Below are 17,239 nucleotides of genomic sequence, written 5' to 3'. Positions count from 1 at the left end.
ATCTGCTAAATGAATAAATGTAAATGTAAATGTTTTGCTAAGCAATAGATTTTGCTTCTAATATTTGCATTCTCTAATGTATGGCACATTCTGCTCTGTTAGAAAGCTAACCAAGACCTTTACTGAACAAGTACAACTAAAATAGTTTGCATTTCATATAAAGTGGAAAAAAAAGTTATAAACACATGTCATATATAAATGCAGGGTAAAGTATATTTATCATTGCCCTTAATTACATCAAATCGTTCAAAGTGAATACTTTGACTAGTAGTTTGTCTATTTTTTTTTCTTTTTAAGGTTTACTGAGAGAATCAGTAGGATTACAACGTAAAATATCCCTCTGCTGCCAGACAGTATCCATGGAACTGTCCAGATCTGTCATACTGGTACTACAGGATGAAACCAGACATCTGAGAACAAGACGCTGGTAAACAGAACAGGTAAATTTTTGGGCAAAGACTGGCTGAAGGCATTACAAATGTAATTTATGTTTGTTTAAAAATGTGTGTTTCCAGCTATTTGTTATGTGTGTACTTCAATAACACACAACATGTCACAAAATTTTGAAAGCTGCCTTAATGCCGTTCAGGCATAACCACTCTTCCACACTATCTGTTATGACACTGGAGTGTTATGACATTGACAGTGTTTGACTGAACTGGTTATAATTCATTCTTCATGATGATCAATGATCAATTCCCTCCCCACCCCCAGATTTTCAGGTGACTTGCATGAAGCGAACATAGCCATAAAACTGGATTAAAGTTTTTCCATTGCTTTATCTATTTCTGAGGTTTGTAGTATTGATAAAGCGATGCAGACATTTCTGATGATGAATCACAGGTCTCACACACACACACATTTTCTGAACTGCTTGTCCCATACAGGGTCACAGGGAACCAGAGCCTAACCCAGCAACTCAGGGTGTAAGGCTGGAGGGGGAGGGGACAGACCCAGGACAGGATGCCAGTCCATCGCAAGGCACCCCAAGCAGGATTCAAACCCTAGACCCACCCGAGAGCAGGACCCGGTCCAACCTACTGTGCCACCACGCCCCCCGTTAAATCACAGGTCACTTACATTCCAAATAAGCACAACCATACAGTATTTTTTTAGAGTTGGGTTGTGATCAGCTTGACCTTAAACAAAGACAGGGATCGCTGATCACGGAGACTGCAGCAGAAAGGGCCAATACATTTGAATCCACAAAACAGATAATACCCCAGACACATTTCTGTTTCAAACCCTGTTTCATAATTTTTAAGTGAAAATATCAAAGATTATTATTACTTAAAAAAGCATCCAGCAGAGCCTTTGGTAAGCAATGAACTATTTCAAAAGCCAGCTAAATGTCTCAGTATGTGGAGCATACTAGACTTGTCTGCCAGTTACCACAACTGGCAATGTTTCCTGAGATGGTCAGTAGCTTCTTGTAAAGTGCCTGACAGTTTATGTTGGAGGGACCATCTATTTTGTTAACTCTGTGTCACTGGAGGATTCTCTCCACTAAATAAAATAAAATTAAAAAAAAAAAAAAAATTAGAAGGAAGATGCAAGTCAGTCCTTTTACTGTACTGCTTATGAGGGTTCCATTTATACAACATGTGTGGGTTTCCTCTTAGTTTTTGAGAAATATGCAGTGCTTGACATACTGATCGTTCCCCAGGGAGACCTGCTAAACTCAAACCTAGTCCTTAAGATACCATCTGAAGGTCACACTGTAGTAAATGTTGCAGTTTTTCACTGCTACCTGCAATTTCTAAAATTAGACATGAAAAGACTGCAAAACAATAGAAGAGATACTGCTAGATATGTGCTCTCAGAATGTACTGTTGTCTTTTCACCTAGAAAATACATTCAGAGATAGAACATTCATGTTTTTCTGGCTGTCATGGTCAAGATTACATAATAAACCTCATCTGAATAAGCACGGCATTTCATTTTCAAGCAAATCCACAAGATACTATTCCATTTTTTTTTCCCTCACATATGCATAAGGTGTCTACAGCTATTAAAAACTGAGCCCTTGCAAAGTGTACATCTGGTGCAGAATTTCCACTGAAATACATTTCGACATTAAAATGACATAAGAGGAACCAGGTGGCATTATAGTTGAGTACTCTATTTGAAAATGCATGGGTATTATTATTATTATTATTATTATTATTATTATTATTAATAAATGTTTACAAATATTATTAAGTATTAATAAATAAACAATATAAGATATAATTGCAGGTAAAAGACAGAGAACAGAATGTTGCAGAAGTGCGTGGGCAGGACATGAATTCACCTCTGTGCAATGCGAAAAGGAACAAAGGAAGATAAGGGGAAGGTTAGGTTAGGCTTGCAGATTGATGGAGGAAAGCACTGCCCACGTTAGTGTCAGATGTGTGAGGGGAGTCACAGTTTGTCTCTTCTAACCACTTTCAAATATCAGTCATGTTTCAGTACTTCAATGGATAACCCCATTATCAAGAATACTTACAGTGCACTGGTAGACACTATGTATTATGATTATTATTATTATTATTATTATTATTATTAGTAGTAGTAGTAGTAGTAGTAGTAGTGGTAGTGGTAGTAGTAGTAGTATGCTAACAATACCACCACCACCACCAACAACAACAACAACAACAACAATAATAAGAATAATAATAATAATAATGTAGAACAAGTATGATACCTTGCTATAGGCATGTACTTATGCTGCATAGTTATACATTCAATTAAAAAATTTTTAGATAGGGTAACAAGCAATTCTATATCTATCATTGCGATATTCCATGGCTGTTTTCAAATTAAAATCTTTCCTTCATGCATTGCTAAATTTGTTTCCTACCCAGTTAATCATGATTTGTAATGAATTAAATGCTCTGATCCGATTGTTAAATTTTACAGCAACATTACAGCACAAGCAAAACCTATCGACACAAGCAACACAATCTGCAACCCCACCTTTCAAAAGCTCTGTGGATTCCTTCACAGCCACATGCTCCACATACATAATTTTTCCCAGAAAGGACAGCATTTTTCATATTGGAGAAGAAGCACAAAATCATGAAAGGAATGATGGACTTTGTTTTTCAGCAACAATAATGGTAACAATAATTATTTTTATAGGTTACAGTCCTTTTTATAGGTTACAGTTATAGGTTATGATCCTTGGGTTGCACAGTGGCACAGCAGGCAGGGAGATTAGATGAAGGTTTAATCCTTGGTCAATCTGTGTAGAAATTACATTTACATTTATTCATTTAGCAGTCGCTTTTGTCCAAAGCGACGTACATCACAGCAAAAATACAATTTGTGCATTACATTAAAAGAAAGAGACATCATAGCTGCAGACATATGAGTCTTAAGTAAACCTAGTTTGTTCCCTTTCACTTGATGCACCAATGTTCATTGCTCGAGTAGGTGGATAAAACCCGGAATAGATGAATCCTGATAACTTCCTACTATTTTTTTTTTTTTTAAATATCAGATATAAGAAATTATTAGTTCTACCGCTGTTTGTGTGAGCTACGGTGCTACAGTTCCCTCCCAAAGACACGAATTTGACTTGAAATGATGAATGTGTTATTGCCCATTGTGTATGTGTATGGCTGCTTGTGTTTCATTATTCCAGTGAATGGATGGTGGTAGGTAGCTTATGGGCAGCATGGTGGTGCAGTGAGTAGTGCTGCTGTCTCACAGTGCCTGGGTGGTATGCAAGGACATAGGTTCAATCCCCACTCAGTCTGTGTGGAGTTTGCATGTTCTCTCTATGTCTGCATTGGTTTCCTCCAACAGTCGAAAGACATGCTATTCAGGTTCCCTGTAGTGTGTGAGTGACCCAGAGAGTGTTTGTTCTACTGGTGTATGATGAGTGACCCATTGTAAGTAGAGTATCTAGCAGTGTAAGTCACCATGGTGAATAAGATGTGTGGGCTAATATACATAAAGTTTGTTGGAAATTGCTTTGGAGAAAAGCATCTGCTAAATAAATAAATGTAAATATACTGCAGTGTATCAAGATTTGTAAACTCCCATGGCTATGTGATCTGTGAGAATCCATGCAGTAATCATCACTTTTCACTTTGGAGGAAAAAAACATCTGCTAAATGATAAAATCATTGTAACCACTATGCTTCACATCTATACACATTGTTTAATTGTATTATTGCTTTATACATAAAGACACACATACACACACACTGGCCACTTTTTCAGGAAAACCTGTACACCTGCATACCTACTTGTTTAGAAAAGTTTTCAAACAGGCAATCATGTAGAAGCAGCTGAATGTATAAAACCAAGCAGACATGGGTCAAGGGCTGCACTTAATGTTTAGATCAAACATCATAATGGGGAAAAAACTGTAATCTAAGTGATTTTGACTGTGATATACTAGCTATTGGTGCCAGGTGGAGTGGTTTCAGTGTCTAAAGAACTGCTAATCTCCTGAGGTTTTCGGGCACAACAGTCTCTAGATTTTAGGTAGAATGGAGCAAAAAGCAAAAACCATTTGAGCTGCAGTTCAAGGGGCAGAAAGATCTTGTTGATGAAAGAGGTCAGAGGAGGCCAGACTGGTTAGAGCTGACAGGAAGGTTACAATTGCTCAAATTACCTTCCTTTACAGAGTAGAAAAGCATCTCTGAATGCACAACACATTACACCCTGAGAAGGATGGGCTAGAACAACGGAAGACTAAATCAGGTTCCACTCCATTCATGCTAAGAACAGGACTATGAGGCTATGGTGGGCAACTGAAGATTGCAAACTGGATAGCTGAAAACTGTAAAAACATTGCCTGGTCTGATGAATGTTGAGGCAGATGTTAGTGTCAGAATTTGGTGTGATCAGCATGAATACGCAATCTGCTTTGTCTCAACAGTTCAGGCTTGTGGTGGTGGTGTAATGATGTGGGGAATGTGTCCTTCGCATACACTGGGCACCTGAATATCAACCAAGTACCATTTGAATGCCACAACCTATCGGATTCCCTTTATGGCCACAGTTTACCCATCTTTTAATGCCTACATCCTGCACCATATAATGCACCATCTCACAAAGCATAAGTCATCTCAGTCTGGTTCCATTAATTGAGTTCAATTCAATTTATTTTTATAGAGCGCTCTTTTCATGCAGTGACACAGAGCACTTTAACACAGGCATAAGGCAAGAAAAACAAGTACATCAGAAGAAAGAAACAAAGAAGATAGTTGACTACAGGCAATCATAATATAATGATTGATCTTGTATTTTCCCGCAACTGTGGCTGTCCCATTCTCTCTGTCACTCCACTGCATGTCTCTGACCACTTCTTCATTTCCTTTCAAGCCTCCCTCACCACTAACTCTTTGTCTCTTCCTGCACCTGTTATCACCTTTCGCCTCAACTTAAAATCTCTCTCACCTTCCTGCTTTGCCTCTGCTACTCTGGCCGCTCTCCCTTCTGCTCCACAATTCTCAGATCTATCTACAGATGATTCAACTAATACTTTCCTCTCTGCCCTGTCTTCCACTCTTGACTCTCTCTGTCCTCTGTCTTCTACACCAGCACGCCCCATTGCTACCCCATGGGTGTCTGATACGTTATGTGTTAACAGGACCAAACTGCAGGCGGCAGAGCGAAGATGGCGTAAATCCAAAACTCCATCGGACCTGGATGCTTACCAATCACTCTAAGCTGCCTTTCAGTCTGCTGTCTCTTCAGCTAAAACCTCCTTCTTCCGCAACAAAATACAGTCTGCGTCCAAAAAAACCACACAGTCTCTTTGCCACCTTCTCATCCCTTCTGTGTCCCCCGCCACCTCCTCCTCCCTCTTCTCTCACTGCTGAAGACTTTGCTTTGTTTTTCAGAGACAAAGTCAAAGCGATCACTTACAAATTCACATCATCAATCTGCTCGGTTCGCGCTGAACCTCCCTGCAAAGCTATCCTGTCCAACTTCAAGCCGCTCTCTGAATCTGAAGTCGCTGACCTCCTGAAATTGCTCAGAGCCATCACCTGATCGCTTGATCGAATCCTGTCCTAACTTCGTTAGAACATTTCCCCGCAACTCTCCTCCTTCATCTCTTCTATCATCAACTCCTCACTCTCCTCTGGCTGTTTCCCAGCTGCCTTCAAAACTGCTCTAATTTCACCTCTTTTAAAAAAATCCTCCCCGGACCCCAATCTGGTTGAAAATTACAGACCGGTCTCTCTCCTCTCCTTTCTGTCCAAAACCCTTGCAGGGCAGACTGTGATCAACTGTCCAATTTCCTCACCCAGAACCATCTCCTTGATGGTTATCAGTCTGGTTTCAAAGTTGGTCACTCTACTGAGACTGCCCTTCTGGCAGTTTCTGACACTCTCCAAGCTGCTAGAACTGCCTCCCTCTCCTCGGTCCTCATCCTTCTCAATCTGTCTGTAGCATTCGACACTGTAAATCACCGGATTCTACTCTCCTCTCTTAACCAGCTTGGGATCAAAGCTCCTCTGCCTCTCTCAACCGGTGTTCTGCAGGGCTCGGTATTGGGTCCTCTTCTTTTCTCCATCTACACCTCCTCCCTTGGTCCGGTCATAGCCTCCCATGGATTCAAATACCATTCTATGCTGATGATACCCAGCTCTTCCTCTTCTTTCCACCTCGTGCATCAGACATCTCCGCACGCATTGCTGCCTGCCTGTTGGACATCTCTTCATGGATATATGATCACCAACTCCAACTCAACCTCTCCAAAACAGAGATTCTTTACCTCCCAGCTGGCCTGTCCTCCTGTCACGACCTCTTGATCAAACTGGACAACTCACTCATTTTGCCTAGCTTCTTTGCTAAGAGTCTAGGGGTAACAACTGATGCGAGTCTGTCATTCTCTCAACATATCGAAGCCACAACCCAGTCTTGCAGATATATCCTGCATAATATTTGAAGGATCCGTCCCTACCTCACTACTGACTCCACCCAACTACTTGTCCAGGCCATGGTGACTTCCCGTCTGGACTACTGCAACTCTCTTCGGTGTGGCCTTCCTGCTAATGCCATCAAACCTCTGCAGCTTCTACAGAATGCTGCTGCACATGTTGTGTTTGATTTGCCAAAGCGCTCCCATATATCTCCTCTATTCATCTCTCTGCACTGGCTTCCTATATCTGCCCGTATCAAATTCAAAACCCTGGTTACTGTGTACAAATGCCTCAATAGAACTGCTCCCTTTTATTTACAGGACTTAATCAACTGGTACACCCCATCCAGGCCCCTTCGCTCATCTACTTCTGCTCGCTTGGTGGTCCCGTGCACGAAAGGCAAAGCTCGGAGGTTCTCGGTTCTGGGTCCGTTGTGGTGGAATGACCTTCCCCTGTCACTCAGAACTGCGGAAACTCTGTCTGTTTTCAAGAAGGGTCTGAAAACCCACCTTTTCCAGATCCACTTCGCCCAAGATCTCTCCAGCTGATTTACGGTGTAACTGTTCACGCATCATAACTCCATAAGCATCCCCAGATACAACCTTTATCCAGTCAGTACTCTGGTATTGTACTTGCTCATTTGTGTATCTTAATTTAATTAAAAAAAAACAATTAGTGTGGGTATCGGGATTTGTCTGTGTCTTATGTACCTACTTGAACGATGAACCTCGGTGCAGCAAGTGGTAGGGAACAAACTAGGTTTGCTTGAGACTTTCATGTCTGAAGCTATGTCTCCTTCTCTCAATGTAATGCATAAATTGTACTTTTGCTGAGATGTACATCACTTTGGACGAATAGATGTAAATTTAAATGTAAATATAATGCTTTTATAGAGCTATAAGTATGCCTACTGGTCACGGAGGAAAGGCACAAAAACTCCCAAATAAAAATTGAGGGAGAAAAAAACCTCTGGGTCCAAGGTCCAGTGGCTGCCCACCCCTCCTGGGCATTCCAGATTAAATAAAACTTCTAATCCAGTTTTATCAGTAAGTAAGTAATAATGGCTTTGTTGCTGTATGGTATCTTGATTTTACAATTCAGCAAGGTATGTCTCGTCCATTATGGGAGTTGGTCATCATCTTCAGTCAGCATGGGGTGTGTCTGTGACTGCTGGCAAGCCTCCTCAGGTCTTTTATAGGGAGATTATGCTGTACAAGAAAAAGCTTGTTAGTAATTTACAACAAACAAATAAATGTAATATGCTTCCGTAAAGAGGTGGGAAAAACAATGTGGAATGCCTGAGTAAACACACACACACACACACATACATACATTTTCTGAACCCCTTGTCCCAGAAGGGGTCGCGGGGAACCAGAGCCTACCCGGCAACACAGGGCGTAAGGCCGGAGGGGGAGAGGACACACCCAGGACGGGACGCCAGTCCGCCACAAGGCACCCCAAGCGGGACTCAAACCCCAGACCCACCAGAGAGCAGGACCCGGTCCAACCCACTGCACCACCGCATCCCCCTGCCTGAGTAAACATGTAACTCTTTAGTGTGGATTTGAAAACAGAAACAGAAGGGGCATTTCTGACAGCAACTGGCAAAATATTCCACAGTTTAGGTACTCTATAACTAAAGGTGCAAAATCCTACTGAGGTCTTATTGATCACAGGTACTTTAAGGTAATCTGCATCCAATGAACAAAGATATCATCCTGAGATATAAGAATCAATAATCTCACAAAGGTTAGCCAGAGCAGTGCCATGTGCTGCCTTATAGGTCCAAAGTAGGATTTTATAATCGACTCTAAATGTAACTGGGAGCCAATGCAACGATTTAAGTGCCGGTGTGATATGGTTGTACTTCCTAGTTCTAGTAACAGTTCTCACAGCAAACTGTAGCCTGACAGCCCGATAAAAAAGTATTACAATAGTCCAACCTGCTTGAAACAAAAGCATGAACCAATTTCTCAGCATCCTGCCCACATAGGAATCACCATAATTTAACTGTTTCTTAAGTGAGGGAAGCACGATTTAGTGAAAGCATTTACATGAGATACAAATGACAGTTTCCCATGCAACAGGACACCTAAATCCTTCACACAATCTGTACGCTTGAAACTAATACCATCTGTGGGAAAGATTGGAGTGACTTAGTCAAGAGTTTTGGCATCACCACCCACCACAAGTAGCTCTGTTTTATTGGCATTTAGAGATAAAAAAATTTTTACTGTACTTTATTTGATATGCTGTGTCACCAGCAAATTGAAAATATTGCTAATCCTCGTATCCACGATAGATTAATACTGGAATCTAATTTGACACTGGCAATTGCAATTACAATTGCCACGCAGCTAGAGGCAGCTGATGCCCAGGCGAAAGAGATGTTTGCAAGCAGTTCTGCTCCGGTACAAGCCCTAAGCGCTACTCCTACTCCGGACAACAGCGTCCAACAGCCAGATCCAATGCATGTGTCTCATTAAAGATGTCTGCTTCTGGTCCTGCTCCGTCAGTTCAGACCTGCTTCCATTGTGGCTTTGATGGACATCTTGTTAATGCATGGAACTGCCCTGCTGCATCTGCTAAATGTAGGAATTTCAATAAGGTTGGATAATTTGCTGTTCTGCTCCTTCTTGTTCAGTGGATGCAATTAAATTACTGGAGGTCTGTTTTCTCTACCTGCCTGGACTAACGGAACGTCTGCTGTGTGATGTGGCCATTAATGTTTCACCAGCTGCTGCATCCGTGTCTCTTAAACTCACAGTCGACTATTATGCCTCACGGTCATTTTACGGAAACAAGTGTATAAACAGCATTTCACACTGCGCACTTACAGCCTCCTACTGTCCGTTTGCTTACTTATTCACGTAAACCGATTTCAGTGCTAGGCTGTTTACCTGCAACCCTGTCTAAATATGGCCTTACTTGTCCTGCTTACTTCTTCATCATCGATAATGGCGCAGCATTGCTAGGCATGTACTTGATTAAAGGACTTTAGTTTCAATTTGATGGACACAGTGCTGCCGCCACGACACTCTGCTCCAATTTGCGCCCTTTCCACCCCTCCATAACAGCATACTGCATTGGGCTGTGTAAGAAACTGTGTGAGAACACTCATAAGGTTAAAATTTTTCACTCTGTGCCCCCTGTCAGGCACAAATTGCGTTGCTTGTCTTTCTCTGTGCAGGACGCTGTTTCCGCAGAACTTGACCAACTTCTGCATGCAGGCATCATTGAAAGAATTGCTTCCTTTCCGTGGATCTCTCCAGTTGTAGTGGTTCAGAAGAAAACGGGGGGAATTTGTATGTGTGTGGATCTGTGAGAGCCCAATAAAACAATTATAGTGAATAGCTACCCGATGCCGCAGATGATGACACTACTGAGAGGTGAAACTATGTTTTCCACCATAGATTTATAAAGTGCGTATCACCAGGTAACTCTCCACAAAGACAGCAGGGACCTCACAGCCTTCATTACACATGAGGGTCTTTTCAGGTTCTATCAGATACCTTATGGCTTGGTTTCTGCTCCATCTGCGTTTCAGAAGATGACGACTGTCGTTCTTAAGGGACTCCGGAATATTGCAAACTATTTGGATGACATCATCATTTAGGGCGCTGACTGGAGGAACATGATCAAGCACTGAAGAATGTGCTGCAACATCTCAAAGACACTTGATTGCTGCTGAATGAGTCAAAGTGTCATTTCAGGAAGCTGAGCTTGAGATTTTTAGGACACACAGTCCAGGAACACCTCTCTGCAATAATCGATGCACGCGCGCCAGTGGATGCTGTTAAGTTGCATTCTCTGCTGGGTCTCCTTTCTTCGTAAAATAAATTCATTCCTAATTTTGCTTCTGTAGTGGTGCCTTTGTGTGCATGCCTGTGGGATGACAGTGAATTTTTCTGGTCTTAAGTAGCTAAAGACAGCTTGGCTGCAGTCAAACAGCTTCTTGTGAACAGTCCTGCTATAGCACAGTTTGACCGTGACCTGCAAGCTGTCATCACCACTGATACGTCTGATTATGGTTTGGGTGCCATCTTTTCACGGATACATGCTGATGGTCATGAACTTACTGTTGCTTTTGCATCTAGAACACTCACCCCAGCTGAACGAAAGTATTCCACAGCTGAGAAAGAGGCTTTGGCATGCATTTGGGCCGTCTAAAATTGAAAGACATATTCACAAAACCCGCGAATTGTTTGTCTGGCCTGCCTTTGCCGTGACCTTCCCCTGAACGAGAGATGGAATTTGAGTTGGTGGCTTTGCTATCTGGTGCTCTGACTGCCATCTTACAGGAAGACTTTGCGGCTGCTTTGACTCACTGTTCTGAACTCTCTGTTCTGCGTACACAAATTGTGCATGGTTGGCCTTCTTCTCCCCTGCTTCGGATTCTGTGTTATGTCCATACTACAAACTATGGAATGAGCTCAGTGCGCAACATGACTTTGTGTTTAGAGGTTCTTGGCTGGTGGTACCTAAAGAAATGCGTGTGATGCTAGTTTCTATTGCATATGAAGTCACCAGGAAATTGTGCAAACGAAACAATGCCTACGTGAACTCTATTGGTGGCCTCAAATGGACGTGCTTGTGGCAGAGAAAAGTGCTGCTTGTCAGTTTTGTCTTTCTTTGGATAAGAATGCCAAATCTTCCGCTGTACCAGTCCAGCCCGTTCCTTTGCCTTCTTCACCTTGGGAAAAACTGGCGATAAACATTGTATCCCTTTCAAGATGGCTGTTTGGAATTGTCAATATGCCCTGATGTTCAAGAACTATTATAGTAAGTTGCCTGAAGTAGCCTTTACTGCATCTGTGGCAATGAGGCAAGTGATTGCTTTTCTTGCCTCTGTTTTCAGTAGACATGACAACCCAATGATACTGGTGACTGGCAATGGACCTCAGCTCACTCCGCCTGAGTTCGCTGCATTCTTGAAAGACAGTGACATTCAGCATGTTCGTACATTGGTGTATTATCCTGCTGTAAATGCAGCTATTAAACACTTCCTCCGGGTGCTTATAAGTACTATTCACTCAGCCATACTGTAATCAGCACCATGACAAGCAACAATGAATGACTTCCTCCAGATTTACTGCACTACACCGCATGCTGTGACAGGTGTCTCACTCTTTGCATTGTTTCATGGACTGAAAACGCACACTGGCCTTAATGTTCTGCAGCCTCCACCTTCTGGTCACAAGCCTGCACAAATGCACCAGTGCGTTTCAGCACAGCAGATGTGTTTCAGCGTGAGCCTGATTGGCTGAAGAACTGTATACACTACTTACAGAATTACTGTGGACATTTAAGTGTTGTTGAAATGTTCATATTGCTATTTTGTTATAAGTTACTGGCATTTATTCAATGCGTTGTATAGTGTATTTTCATATACATGTGAAATGGTTGATTGATAACAAATGTAATGCTTGCTATTCCTATTTCATGTGCTGAGTGGTGACTACAGGAAGAATTCCTTTAAGTAAGAAGGGGATATGTGGTGTTCTTGCATTGGTGTACTGCTAGTTGGTGTTTGGGGTTTTGCGATGCGATTAGAGAGATAGTAGAGAAATAGTAGAGTGAGAAGAAGAAAAGAGAGTGTGTGCATGTGGTGATGTTTACTTGATGTTGTTGCTATGTATGTTTATCTTTATTAAAATCTTTGAAGAATAATTCTCCTGTTTCCCTTGCCTACTGAAGACACAACAGTATGCAATTCGGGCTCTTGCCACATATTAAGTGACCCCTTACGGTATACATCTTTTCAGTTCGGGAGGTTGAGAAGCTCAAGCAGGTTATTAGTATGGCAGTATAAAGTTGGCTGGGAGGGCCATGCTGTTTAAGTAGCATAGCGTTATATGGTAAGGTCATGTTGGAGTTGCCGGTGACAAGTCTGGTGGAAGAGTACAATTCAGTTTAATTCAATTTATTTTTATAGAGCGCTCTTCTCACGCAGTGACACAGAGCGCTTTAACACAGGCATAAGGCAAGAAAAACAAATACATCAGATAAGAAACAAAAAAGACAGTTTACTAATGACTACCATAATACAGTACTTTTATAGAGCTGTAAGTATGCCTACTGGCCATGGAGGAAAGGAACAAAAACTCCCAACTGAAAGTCAAGGGGGAAAAAACTTCTGGGGGTCCAAGGGCCAATGGTTGCCTACCCCTCCTGGGCATTCCAGATTAAATAAAACTTCTAATTCAGTTAACAAGTAATAATGATATTGTTGCTATATGGTATCTTGAATCTCCAGCTTAACATGATACATTTCATCTGTCATGGCAGTTGATCATCATCTTCAGTCAGCATGGGGTTCGTCTGTCACCAACGGCCAGCCTCCTCAAGTCTTATGTAGCGAGACAATGTTCAACAAGAAGAAAGAACACACACAGTCTGAAACCGCTTGTCCCAAGCAGGGTCACAGCAAACCAGAGCTTAACCCAGCAACACAGGGAGGAAGGTGGGAGGGGACACACCCAGGGCGGGACACCAGTCTGTTACAAGGCACCCCAAGTGGGACTTGAACCCCAGACCCACCAGAAAGCAGGCACAGGCCAAACCTGCTGCACCACCATGCCCCCATGAAGAAAGAACAGAGTTACTAATTTATAACTTAAGTTAATTTAATATGCATTTGTATAAAGCTGGTAAAAACAAACACAGGCAAGTGGAATTACATTTCGAGGTGGAATGCCTGAGTGAACATGTAAGTCTTTAGTCTGGATTTGAAACTGAAACAGAAGGGGCATTTCTGACAGTAACTGGCAAAGTATTCCGCAGTTTAGGTGCTCTATAACTAAAGGCACAACCTCCTACTGAGGTCTTATTGATGACAGGTACTTTAAGGTAACCTGCATCCAATGAATGAAGATATCGTCCTGGGATATAAGAATCAATAATCTCACAAAGGTAAGCTGGAGCAATGCCATGTACTGCCTTATAGGTAAAAAGACGGATTTTATAATCGACTCTAAATGCGATTGTGTCATGGTTGCGCGTAACGCGGACGGACTCAAGTGCAGAGTTCTCGGATTGACGTGCACGGAAGCCAAATCAGAATCCATAATCAGAGTCGAGGGGCAGGCGAGGGTCAGGCGATCGGCAAACGGAGTACAAAGGGCTAGGCACAGAACGTGGTCAGGAAGAATCAGGCAAAGGGTCGAAGTCGGGATGGGTTTCTTGGTAACACGGTTCGCAAGGAAACAAGGAGGCAAAACAAGGTTCCGCATCTGGGCTTCCTCGGCTTCCCTCTTTATTGTCGCTCCCTTCAGGGAACGGCAGGTGTCGCAGATGTGCCAGATGCGGAGAATGTGACATACTGGGAGCCAATGTAACGATTTAAGTACCAGTATGATATGCCCATACTTCCGAGTTCTAGTGACAATTCTCGCAGCAGAATTTTGTACCAGCTGTAGCCTGGATACAGTCTGGTATGGACAACCCGACAATAAAGCATTACAATAGTCCAGCCTGCTTGAAACAAAAGCATGAACCAGTTTCTCAGCATCCCGTCTACATAGGAATCACCATAATATAGCTATTTTTCTTAAGGAAGCACGACTTAGTCAAAGCATTTACATGAGGTACAAGTGTGTGAGGGTGGGTCTGGAGCTGACTCTAGCAGAGTCAAAGGATGAGGTAGTCAAAAAGGTGGTGCCATCGGTTAGGACAGGTAGGAGGTGGAACCCCAGAGATGCAGTCCAAAGTGCAAAAAGGGCTCTGATGTTGTCGGATGTGGTTGGATACATTCAGAGGGCAGGACGGCAGGGTTTGGCTCTGGCAACATGCGGTGATTGTGGAGTGCTGCCCCAGAAGCAGACAAACAGCGGCTAGTTGTTGAGCAGATACGGGAACAGGAAGACGAGGCGCGGCGTGCAAATATGGCCACATTAGTTAAGCAGGGTCACTGGGTGAACTGGGAAGGCGTGGAGAAGAGAAAATCATGCTGGCAAGATGTATGGGCTATGGAAGCGAGTTGCCTTAAGTTCATTGTTGGGTCAACTTATGACGTGCTGCCAACACCACAGAATGTTAAGCAATGCGCAGGGGTTGATAGTTCTTGTAAGTTATGTAGTGGTGTGGCAATGCTGAGGCACGTTTTGTCAGGGTGTAAGGTTAGTTTGGGGCCGGATTGCTATACTTGGTGCCATAATCAAGTTCTTAGATGTTTGACAGGTGTTCTTTAGAGCAAGCAACAGGCGGTGAATTCCTTGCCTGCTTGCAGTATGGCTAAAGCAATTGGTTTTGTGCGGGCAGGAGAAAGTAGCATTGAATTAGGAATGTCAGCTGACAGTTAGTAGTCTGGGTTAAATTGCAGCTGGTGACCCATAACAGCAGTAGTTACAGTAGCCTCTTGGTGCGAAGACTCGGGGCGCAAAAGACAAGAGAGTCTACCTGTGGGAGTCCACTGAGGATGGCTACCAGCATCATGTTCCGCGAGTGATGTTGCGTCAAACATGTCGACCATCAAAGTTGTTTACGGCAACTGAGCTGTGCAACGTCGCAACCACCGGACATCTGGATGCTCCTGCTGCTACAGTAACCTGGTTTATCCTCATCTGTCAAACCTTCTATCCTGCTTTAATTTCCCATGGGACTTTGGAACTGCCAGTCTGCAGTGAGAAAGGTTGACTTCATACCAGCCTACGTCTCACATCTCTCACTGGACCTCCTGGCCCTAACTTAAACCTGGATCACCCCAGACAACACTGCCCCACCTGCAGCTCTCTCCACTAACTACTCCTCCTCTCACACCCCTCGTCCCTTCAGCAATCTCTCTCACCTTCCCGCTTTGCCTCTGCCACTCTGTCTGCTTTCCTTTCTGCTGCACAATTCTCAGATCTATGAAAAGACAATGCTAGTAACATCTTCCTCTCTGCCCTATTTTCCTCCCTTGACTCTCTCTGTCCACTATCTTCCAGACCAGCACGCCCCAGTGCCACCCCATAGCTGACTGATACGTTACGTGCTAACAAGACCAAATTCTGGGCTGCAGAGTGAAGATGGTAAAAATCCAAGACTCGCTCGGACCTGGATGCATACCAATTACTCTTAGCTACTTTTCACTCTGCCATCTCTTCAGCTAAAACCTCCTTCTACCATAACAAAAAACTGCATCTAAAAAACCACAAAGACTCTTTGCCACCTCTCATCCCTTCTGTGTCCTCCACCACCCCCTCCCCCTTCTTCTCTCACTGCCCTTGACTTTTCTTTGTTTTTCAGAAACAAAGTCAATGCAATCATGGACATGTCCTCAGCATCACCCTGCCCGATTTGTGCTGGACCTCCCTGTGAAGTCATGCTCTCCAAATTCAAATCACTCTAGGAATCTGAAATCTCTGACCTCCTGATTTCACACAGAGCCACTATCTGCTCGCTTGATGATCCCATCATCACTCCTAGAGAACATCTCCCTGCAACTCTCCACATTCATTTCTAAAATCATCAACTCCTCATTCTCTTCTGGCTGTTTCCCAGTTGCCTTCAAAACTGCTTTCATTTCACCTCTGCTAAAGAAACCCTCCCAGGATCCCAACTCGATTAAAAACTACATACCAGTCTCTCTCTCCTTTCCTTCCCGTCTAAAACTCTAGAGCGGGCGGCCTGTGATCAACTATTTAAATTCCTCACCCGGAACCATCTCCTCGATGGTTATCAGTTTCAAAGTTGGTCACTCCACTGAGATGGTGCTTCGGGTGGTGTCTGATGCTCTCTAATCAGCTAGAGCCACCTCCCTCTCCTTGGTCATCATGCTCCTAAATCTGTCTACAGCATTTGGCACTGTCAAACACCAAATTCTACTTTCCTCTCTTAACCAGCTTGGGGTCAAAGGAGAGGCACTAAGATGGTTTGAGTCCTAGCTATCAGACAGATCCTATCAAGTGGTCTGGCGGAGCTCTCATTCTTCTCTGCATCTCTCAACTGGTGTCCCGCTGGGCTCGGTACTGCGTCCTCCTCTCTTCTCGATCTACACCTCCTCTCTCAGCCTGGTCATAGTCTTCCATGGATTCAAATACTGCTATGCTGATGATACCCAGCTCTTCTGCTCCTCTCACAGAGTGGAAGGGATAATGAATGGTTACTACTCTACTTTATGTCATGCCATCCCCTGTAGGCGATATTCCCAAGCATACTTCTAAGCTATTAAAACCTATTTGGTAAAGAAACAGGAGACTGGAGTCCTGTCTTAGATGTATTGACCAGAACAATGGAGGATTCTTTTATGAATGTATTTTGATTTATAGAACAGTTATATGAATAAAAACTAATGTTATGGCATTTTCAATGTATTGGCTGTCATATCTAATCAGCTTTAATGTTACCTTTGTAGCCTCTATGCAATCTGATCTCATGTTGTGTTTGTGTAT

The 17,239-nt window shown here is 43.0% G+C and overlaps 1 protein-coding gene across 1 annotated transcript in view; it reads left to right on the top strand.

Moving 5' to 3' along the window:
- The first annotated feature begins 305 nt into the window (after positions 1–305).
- sntg1 (syntrophin, gamma 1) overlaps positions 306–17,239 on the top strand; it is a 200,141-nt gene continuing 183,207 nt past the window's right edge. Inside the window, exon 1 of the mRNA XM_018727869.2 lies at positions 306–440. The gene's annotated coding sequence lies outside the window, so the exon portion shown is untranslated. The remainder of the gene's footprint in view (positions 441–17,239) is intronic.

The sequence above is a fragment of the Scleropages formosus genome, chromosome 16 (assembly GCF_900964775.1).
Source record: "Scleropages formosus chromosome 16, fSclFor1.1, whole genome shotgun sequence".
In the NCBI taxonomy this organism is placed as follows: domain Eukaryota; kingdom Metazoa; phylum Chordata; class Actinopteri; order Osteoglossiformes; family Osteoglossidae; genus Scleropages; species Scleropages formosus.
This window is presented reverse-complemented; position numbering and strand designations above follow the sequence as displayed.